Genomic DNA, 8,317 nt, shown 5'->3' with positions numbered 1-8,317 from the left:
CCAAACCACTCTTAAAGGTTTATTTAATTCAAGCAATAAATCCTTTAGCAGGCCTGCCTTCCCGAGGGGTTGAAAAACTCTTAAAGTCATTTTTGGCCGGTGTGAAGGGAACGACCTAAGTGGGAAACAACTTTGAAGCCAAGTGTTCCAACCCACTATAATCAAAAGTGGAAAGTGACGAAAGTCCTTTTCAACGGATGCGTGCAGCGATTAGCCTTCCCCAAGTATCCTTGAGATATGTAAAGCCATTGTTCTAAAGGTTGGGAAGCCTCCTGAGGGAATTTATCACTAACGGCCGAACATGAAGCTTGATTATGAACCTTAACATAGAAACTTTGAGCCAATTCAGTAACCAAACATTTGCAATATCATAGTGCAACGGTGGGGAAGAATCCGCCCCCAAGATCGCTCACCATATATCTCCCAAGATAACTACTCAATTGTGAAGCAATTCACTTTGGGTTAATTTTTGACAAGAGGCAAAAAAACGGGCACCCCTAGGGGGTGACACGACTGTTTGAGCTGATGGAGTATCAAGACTAGTGGGCTATGATATTGCTTATGACCCTTGAATAAAGAGTCTGATTGAAATGCATGTTGTACCAAACCTGTTGAAACATTGAGGATTTGAACACATCCTCGCAGAACATACACTTATTGTTTAGATTAATCAAAATGGTTGTCTCTTTGGTGTTGTGCTTTCATTTGTTACTTCAGAAAATCATCTATCAACACTAGAAACTTAAAGCAAAAATTCCAAAATTCCTGAAAAACAACCAAGTCAATATTTTTCATGGCAGTTTAGCGCGTAAGAGCAACTTCTTAGCACGTAGGAACCATCTTTTAGCACATTAAACCTTCTTTTTAGCGCGTAAAGTCTTAGTAGTAGCGCTTCACCAGAATCTAAAAACAAACAGTGGCAGTTAGCGCGTTTTAAAAATAGTTTAGCGTGTTGAAGCATCAATTTAGCGCATGGAAGTCAAACTTTAGCGTGTAGGGTTTAACTGTTAGCGCATAGGCGGCCCATATTAACGCATAATCTTTTGAACCGAGGCTAAAGCAAAATTGAACAATATTAACCGATTAGCGCGTAGTAGGGGGCAGCATAGCTAGTGGAGTCTTTTCTCCAGCACATAGAGAACTTTTTATAGCGCATTGTGTTTCTGTTTTAGCGCGTAGTCAAAACCAGAAAAACAAGGGGCAAAACAGAGGTCAATTTTGAAAATTTTGAGAACAATTTCGGAGGCTTCCCTTCATTAGCCTGAACTTCATCAATAAGAAAACCAAAAACAGAGTATCAAAAGTTATTTCTAAAAGCAAGTTTCTATCAAGCAAAATTGTCTGAAATCTGAAACTAGTCACACGATAAACATATCTATCCTATCAAAATCAAGAAACATCATCACAAGTGGCAAATAGGCCCTTTAAAATCAAACGGATTTTTATCCCAAAACACACTTGTTTAAAACTCCAAGTTGTCAAATCGAGTTTCCATATCGGGAGAGCTCGTATTCCATATCATTTGACACACTTTGTCGTGAGGGGGCATCTAAACCTTCACTTTGATAAAGTAAAACTTGATTTTCCAAAACAAGCTAAACTGAATCCAAAACAAATCAAAAGAAATCATTAAACGCTTGTGCATGACTAATCCTTATATTCTGAGAAGAAAGAATATTTATCATAACACTAAGTTGAAGAAACAACAACCGAGTTCTTCGAAACTTGCCAAAAGAAATAAATTTTTATACATCAATCGTCAACTCTTAAAATCTCATCGAACATTCCTTCGCCATATACAATTATATCTTCAGAACAAAACAAACGAATTTGACAAGGAACCATTGAGGAGTAGAGCATTCTGTCAAAAGTCAGCATTCAACTAACAAATAAATCGTGGAGGAAAGATCGATCCAGCATTCTTTCCCGATGAGTGCATCACTTACAACATACCTCGATTTGAACCACCAACCCTTGAACAAAACATTGAAGAAGAGTTCATTCCTTTTGTCACAGAAAGATTCTACTAGATGCCTGTTGTAACTCGCTCTCAACGAAACAAACAAAGCGAACTGCAACCAGAATCCAGCATGAATTGGAGATTATCAAATCCTTTCGAGCGTCCGAATCTAGAGGACACCGAAATTTCTGAAGAACTTCTTCAAGAATGTCAAGAGAGCGCTTTGTTTCAAAGACTTGTGGAAAGATTCATGGAAAATGAGAAGGAAAAATACTTACTCATGCTCACAAGCAAAGGAGTTAAACTTCCCGAAGACTTTGACACGAACATTTTTAGAACAAGATCTCAACATTACGAATATCAAGAACAACAACGAGAGGAAGAGGCACGTGACCCTGAGCATGATATTCCTGAACAAAATCTACCAAAACAAAATATACCTGAGCAAAACATCCCCGAACAAAACATATCGTTCCATACACCATTTCAGCCTAAAATTAATGCAAGGGAAGAATTCTTCGCTCGGCAAAATAACGCACCTTTGATTGCTCTTACTCAACAAATGCAAATGTTACAAAGACAAATGCAAGACATGCAACAAGGGACAACAGTATGGTATTCATTAACTGAAATTTGTCCTTATCCGTTTGACAGAAGACTGAACATGGTACCTTTTCCTCCAAACTCAGACATTCCCAAATTTGACAAATATGATGGGAAAAGCAATCACCGTGATCATGTTCGATAATTCTATACCATGAGTTGAATTTGCTCATGATGATACCTATTTGATGAGGTTATTCCCAAGAAGCTTGGGAGGGCAAACAATGGAATGGTTATCCAAAATCACACCTCCCGTCAGATCGTTCGACGAGCTAGTCAACAAATTCATAACTCAATATTCCTATAACATTCAACATGCTATCACCATGTTAGACGTCTGTAACACCAAACAAAAAAACAATGAAACATTCATGGTCTTCCTTCAATGTTGGCGGCGTATGGTTTCGAGATATCCTCGTGATGTACCCGAAAAGGAAAAGATGGAAATTTTCATCGACAACTTGAATAGTGAGATGAGTTACAGACTCAAACTCCAATGCATACCATCTTTTGCTAAATTGATTGAAAATGGCATCCAAGTAGAGGAGGCATGTGTCAAGAAAGGAACGTTGAAATTTTTCAAAGAAGGAACAAGTTCATCCAATTACAACAACCAAAATAACAACAACTTGGACAAATCCAGATTCTCGACCAGAAACAAAAATAATGGAAATGAAGGAGGAAATGAATCAAATGATCCTAAATCAAAGTAGTCCTTGCTCGCATTATCAGGTAATCCTCAAGCTACAAAGAATCCCAAAGGTGCTAACCCAGTCACTAACACCTATGCACCGAATACCAATCAAGATCAACTCAACACCCACAACACTAACAATACCCAAAACAATAACACCAATAGGGGACCTAATCCAAACTCACGGGGTAATGCAAACAACTTTTCGAAACGCATTTATACACCACTAGGGCAATCCCTGGAGTCAGCATTCAGAGAACTCCTGGCAAACAAAATTATCTCTTTACCAGCAATCAACAACTTTTAACCACAAATCAAACCACTATGGTGGAATGACACACTTTTGTGATTTTCATCTCAACAAAGGTCATCAAACAAATGATTGCATGAGGCGGAAAAACATTGTTTAGGACATGATTGATAGAGGTGATTTAACAGTCGATGGTCTCAAGACAAATGGTGACCACGGAGCTTTCAGGAATCCTCTTCCAAACTATAACAAAGATGGAGCTTCAACCTCAAACGATACACGTGGAGCTCGTATCAATCACATATACAATAACACCATCAATCACATATCAGCTGAGGACAATCAAGTCAATGTTATCACAATCAAAGACGTGTGAACATGAATCCGTCAATGTAACAACCAGAGCTCAAAAATATGTCTTGAAGGGACATATACCAACAACAAACACCGTACCCAAAATTCAATATGATCTAGTCAGTCAACTGCGCAAAACTCCCGCTCAAATATCTATACTTGAGTTGCTGAAACTTTCGTCAAAACACAAAGACATATTGGAGCAAGCATTATTGGAAACAAATGTACCTCAAGATCTGGATGCTGACAAATTCCAAACCATGGTGGCTCATATGACAGGGCCTCATAACCTCATTTTTTCTGAGCATGATAATATCTCATTGAACCATCCACATAATACTCCACTCCATATTGAAGTCATGGTCTATAAACACCGAGTTAAACGAGTATTAATAGATGGAGGAGCTGAACTTAATATTTGTACCTTAAAACTTATTCGTGCATTAGGCTTCTCTGAGGAGTCTATTGATCCACACAAAAAGATCACTATAAAGGCATATGATGATGAAGAAAGATCATCTAAAGGAACAGTGGTGTTGCCAATTCGGGTAGGACTGATACAAAAAGGATACTATGTGCCAGGTCTTAGACATAGATCTCACATACAATATCTTATTGGGTCGACCTTGGATACATGAAATGCAAACAGTACCCTCCACTTATCACCAGTGTGTTAAATTCCCCTACAATGGGCATGAGGTTTCTATATCAGCTAATCATAATCCATTTCAGCATTGCAATGCTATGGGGGCAGCCCAAGGCAGCTTGGTTCCACATAATAGAGAGAAGCAAAATTCCTCAACACCATATCTTCAACAAGAAAAATCTAAATCATTCTCTAGAGATTTCAAGCAGAAAATGAAAATCAAAGAACAAGGCATGGGAGAATACTCTTTGGAACCCATGTGTTTGGCCAACTTACCAACATCACCTAGATCTCATAGATTACCTACAACATCAACACATCAAGCAACTCAACCCATCACCAAGTTTGATGGCACATTTATCCAACTCGGCACTCTAGCACATGAATCAGAGGAAAAGGACATCCTTAGTTGGCTATACAAAGATGAGGAAGAGGATAGAGCAGCTACTGTGGAAGTAGCTATACCAACACACCTGTATGGAAAAGGCTACTTAATCATGTGACAGATGGGATACAATTGCAAAGGACCTATTGGTAAACGTCAGGAAGGTGTCACAAAACCATTAGATCCTCCTTCACAATTCAGTAAAGACAAAAAGGGATTGGGCTTTGAACTCACTCTACTACCCAAGAGAGAACCACGCAAACATCAAAAAACTTAGTGGAAAGCAAAGAAGAAGTACAAAGAAGATTCCTGGCAGGAGGCACTATTTGAGTCAGCTGAGACAATACGCAAAGAATGTGAACATCAAGAAAAAAGCACCATCAAGAGAAGCCCATCATTCAAAAGAAGGCAGCATCTACAGAAGTACATCATATTCAAGAAAAAATATCCAGCAAAGAGGAATCATCTCCTGATTGTATCATTCCTCCTCGAGAAAAGACAGTATATGAACAAATGCAAAAAGTGGAAGCAAGATCTGACACAGAATCAGAGAAAACTATCAAACTTGTATCAATCATCAAAGACCTGTTCTCACCCTACAACATACCAGTTCACAACACTGATAGAATCTAGGATAATACCTCTGAGACTGATTCCAATGAATATGAATGGGGCAATTGTTTTAACATTACAGAAGATATTTGTGCAACACACAGTCATACACCCATCTCTCACAAAGAACGCGACACAGAATCTAGACCACTTGAATTTGGTCCACAAAATATCTATGATGCTAAGGAAAGCAAGCATCAACATTATGCGCAAGTCTATACGGAAAATGATACTATCGAAGACCTTAACGAGATCCTTAACTTATTTAACACCCAGGCCAACCACGATGAAACTTCCATCCCAACACTTACAACAGTTGAACTTGATCCACCTAATGACTCCTTACCACTTGTCTTTCCAAACCTCATAGACTAGGACGAACCTGAAACTCAAGATATACCAATTTTCCCAACTAACGAGTCCATTATCCATTACTTATGTACCGTTAACCCGGAAACAGACTCTACCAGTGAACAAAGTAACGATGTCTACAACCAGGGGAGTGCCAAGTCTTTCAGTCGCAAAATTGAGCAAAATAAAAGATCTACTGCTGAAAACTAGTCAATGGCAGCAATAGATCATACACAAGTAAAAATAAAGGACGCATCTAAGGGTGAAAACCTTTTTAAGGCACCTATAGATGGGAGACTTGACACTCTTCCTAAGCATTATCATGAGCGATCACCCATATTGAGTGAGCCCACTCAATCAATCAACATTGGTACTACAAAAGCAACCAAAAATACACACCTTGCAGAATCTCTGACAGAGGAAGAAAGATCAGAATTTATTAAATTTTTTAAAGAAAAGCAAATCAACTTTGCTTGGTCATATGCAAATATGCCTAGGATTGATCCACAATTATTCATGCATCATTTATCCATTGCTCCAAGAGCTAAACCAGTCAAGCAAAAACTAAGAAAGATGAATCCACATGTAGCACTCATGGTCAAAGCTGAGCTGAAGAAACTATTAGATGTCGGATTTATTCGACCCATCGACTATGCTGAATGGATTTCCAACATCGTGTCAGTATCAAAACCAGATGGCAGTATCAAAATATGCACTGATTTTAGAGATGTCAACAAAGCCTGTCCAAAGGACGACTTTCCTTTGCCCAGTATCAACATAATTGTAGACCTCACGTCAGGCCATGCAATGCTATCACTAATGGACGGTTTTTCAGGCTATAATCAAATAAAGATAGCCCCAGAGGATCAAGATATAACAACATTTACCTGTCCTTGGGGAACGTATTGTTGGAATGTCATGCCTTTTGGCTTAAAGAATGCAGGAGCAACTTATCAACGAGCAATGACGACAATTTTTCATGACATGATGCATACCTTCATGGAAGACTATGCAGATGATTTACTAGCTAAATCCTTCACCAGAGCAGAACATCTAAACATCTTAGAAAAGATTTTTGATAGATTGGAAAAATTCCAAGTCAAGCTCAACCCTAAGAAGTGTGTCTTTGGGGTTACATCAGGCAAGTTACTAGGCTAAATAGTTTCAGCTAAAGGAATTCAAGTGGATCCAACAAAGGTACAAGCCATTATGGAGATGCCACCACCAAAGAACATCAGCTAGCTTAGATCTCTACAAGGACGACTCCAATCGATCAGGCGATTCATCGCTCAATTAGCAGATAAAAGTCTCCCATCCAATCATTTGCTACATAAAAATGTACCGTTCAGATGGGAAGCCAAATGTGCAAAATCCTTCTATCAAATCAAGAAATATCTAATGAACCCACCAGTTCTAGTACCACCAATAGCAGGGAAGCCACTCATTCTCTACATTTCAACAACAGACATATCACTGGGGGCATTGTCAGCACAAGAGGATCAACAAGGCAAGGAGCGAGCTATCTATTACATCAGCAAGACATTAAATGGATATGAACTCAATTATACCTTCATTGAGAAAGCTTGTCTAACAGTAGTATTTACCTCTCAAAAATTCCGGCACTACATGCTAGCTCACACAATTAAGCTAGTTGCAAAAATTGATCTTCTCAAATATTTACTCAGTAAAGCAACTCTTACAGGCAGATTGGCTAAGTGGGTCATGATCCTCAGTGAATTTGATATACACTACACCGAGCAAAGAGCTATCAAAGGACAAGCAATTGCTGATCAACTGGCAGAAGCACCACTACCTGGAAAACAAACTATGGAGATCGAATTTCCAGACAGAGACATTCTTGCTATCTCCACCAAACAATGGACCTTATATTTTGATGGATCCTACACGCAACATGGCTCGGGTGCTAGCATTCTGTTCATCACTCCTGAAGGACACACTATACCAAGATCATATAGGTTTATGTTTCCATGCACAAATAATGTTGTTGAATATGAGGCATTGGTTATAGGCATCAAACTAGCCGCAGAATGGAAAATCACAGAATTAAAAGTCCATGGAGACTCATAACTAGTCATCAATCAAATCAACAATGACTATCAGACAAAGGACGATAAGCTGCTACCATACAAGCGAATGGTGGATGATTTCAAACAATATTTTGTACACATCACCTTCAAGCAAATACCAAGGTTGAACAACAAAGCAGTCGATGCCATGGCTACTATCGCTTCACTACTGCAATTCTAGAGCAACAGAGTCATTACGAGTTTTTGGTAGAGCAATTGTTCTCCCCAGCCTACGATCATTCTGAATCCCATGTTATCTATGCCTTGACCGGTTCCGACTCTCCATTATATGGACCGATATACGACTATCTTAAGAACAATATCCTACCCATTGACCTGTCTTGAAACCAAAAACGTAATTTTATCTGACAAGCT

Source organism: Cryptomeria japonica, chromosome 10 (assembly GCF_030272615.1).
Source record: "Cryptomeria japonica chromosome 10, Sugi_1.0, whole genome shotgun sequence".
Classification (NCBI taxonomy): domain Eukaryota; kingdom Viridiplantae; phylum Streptophyta; class Pinopsida; order Cupressales; family Cupressaceae; genus Cryptomeria; species Cryptomeria japonica.
This window is presented reverse-complemented; position numbering follows the sequence as displayed.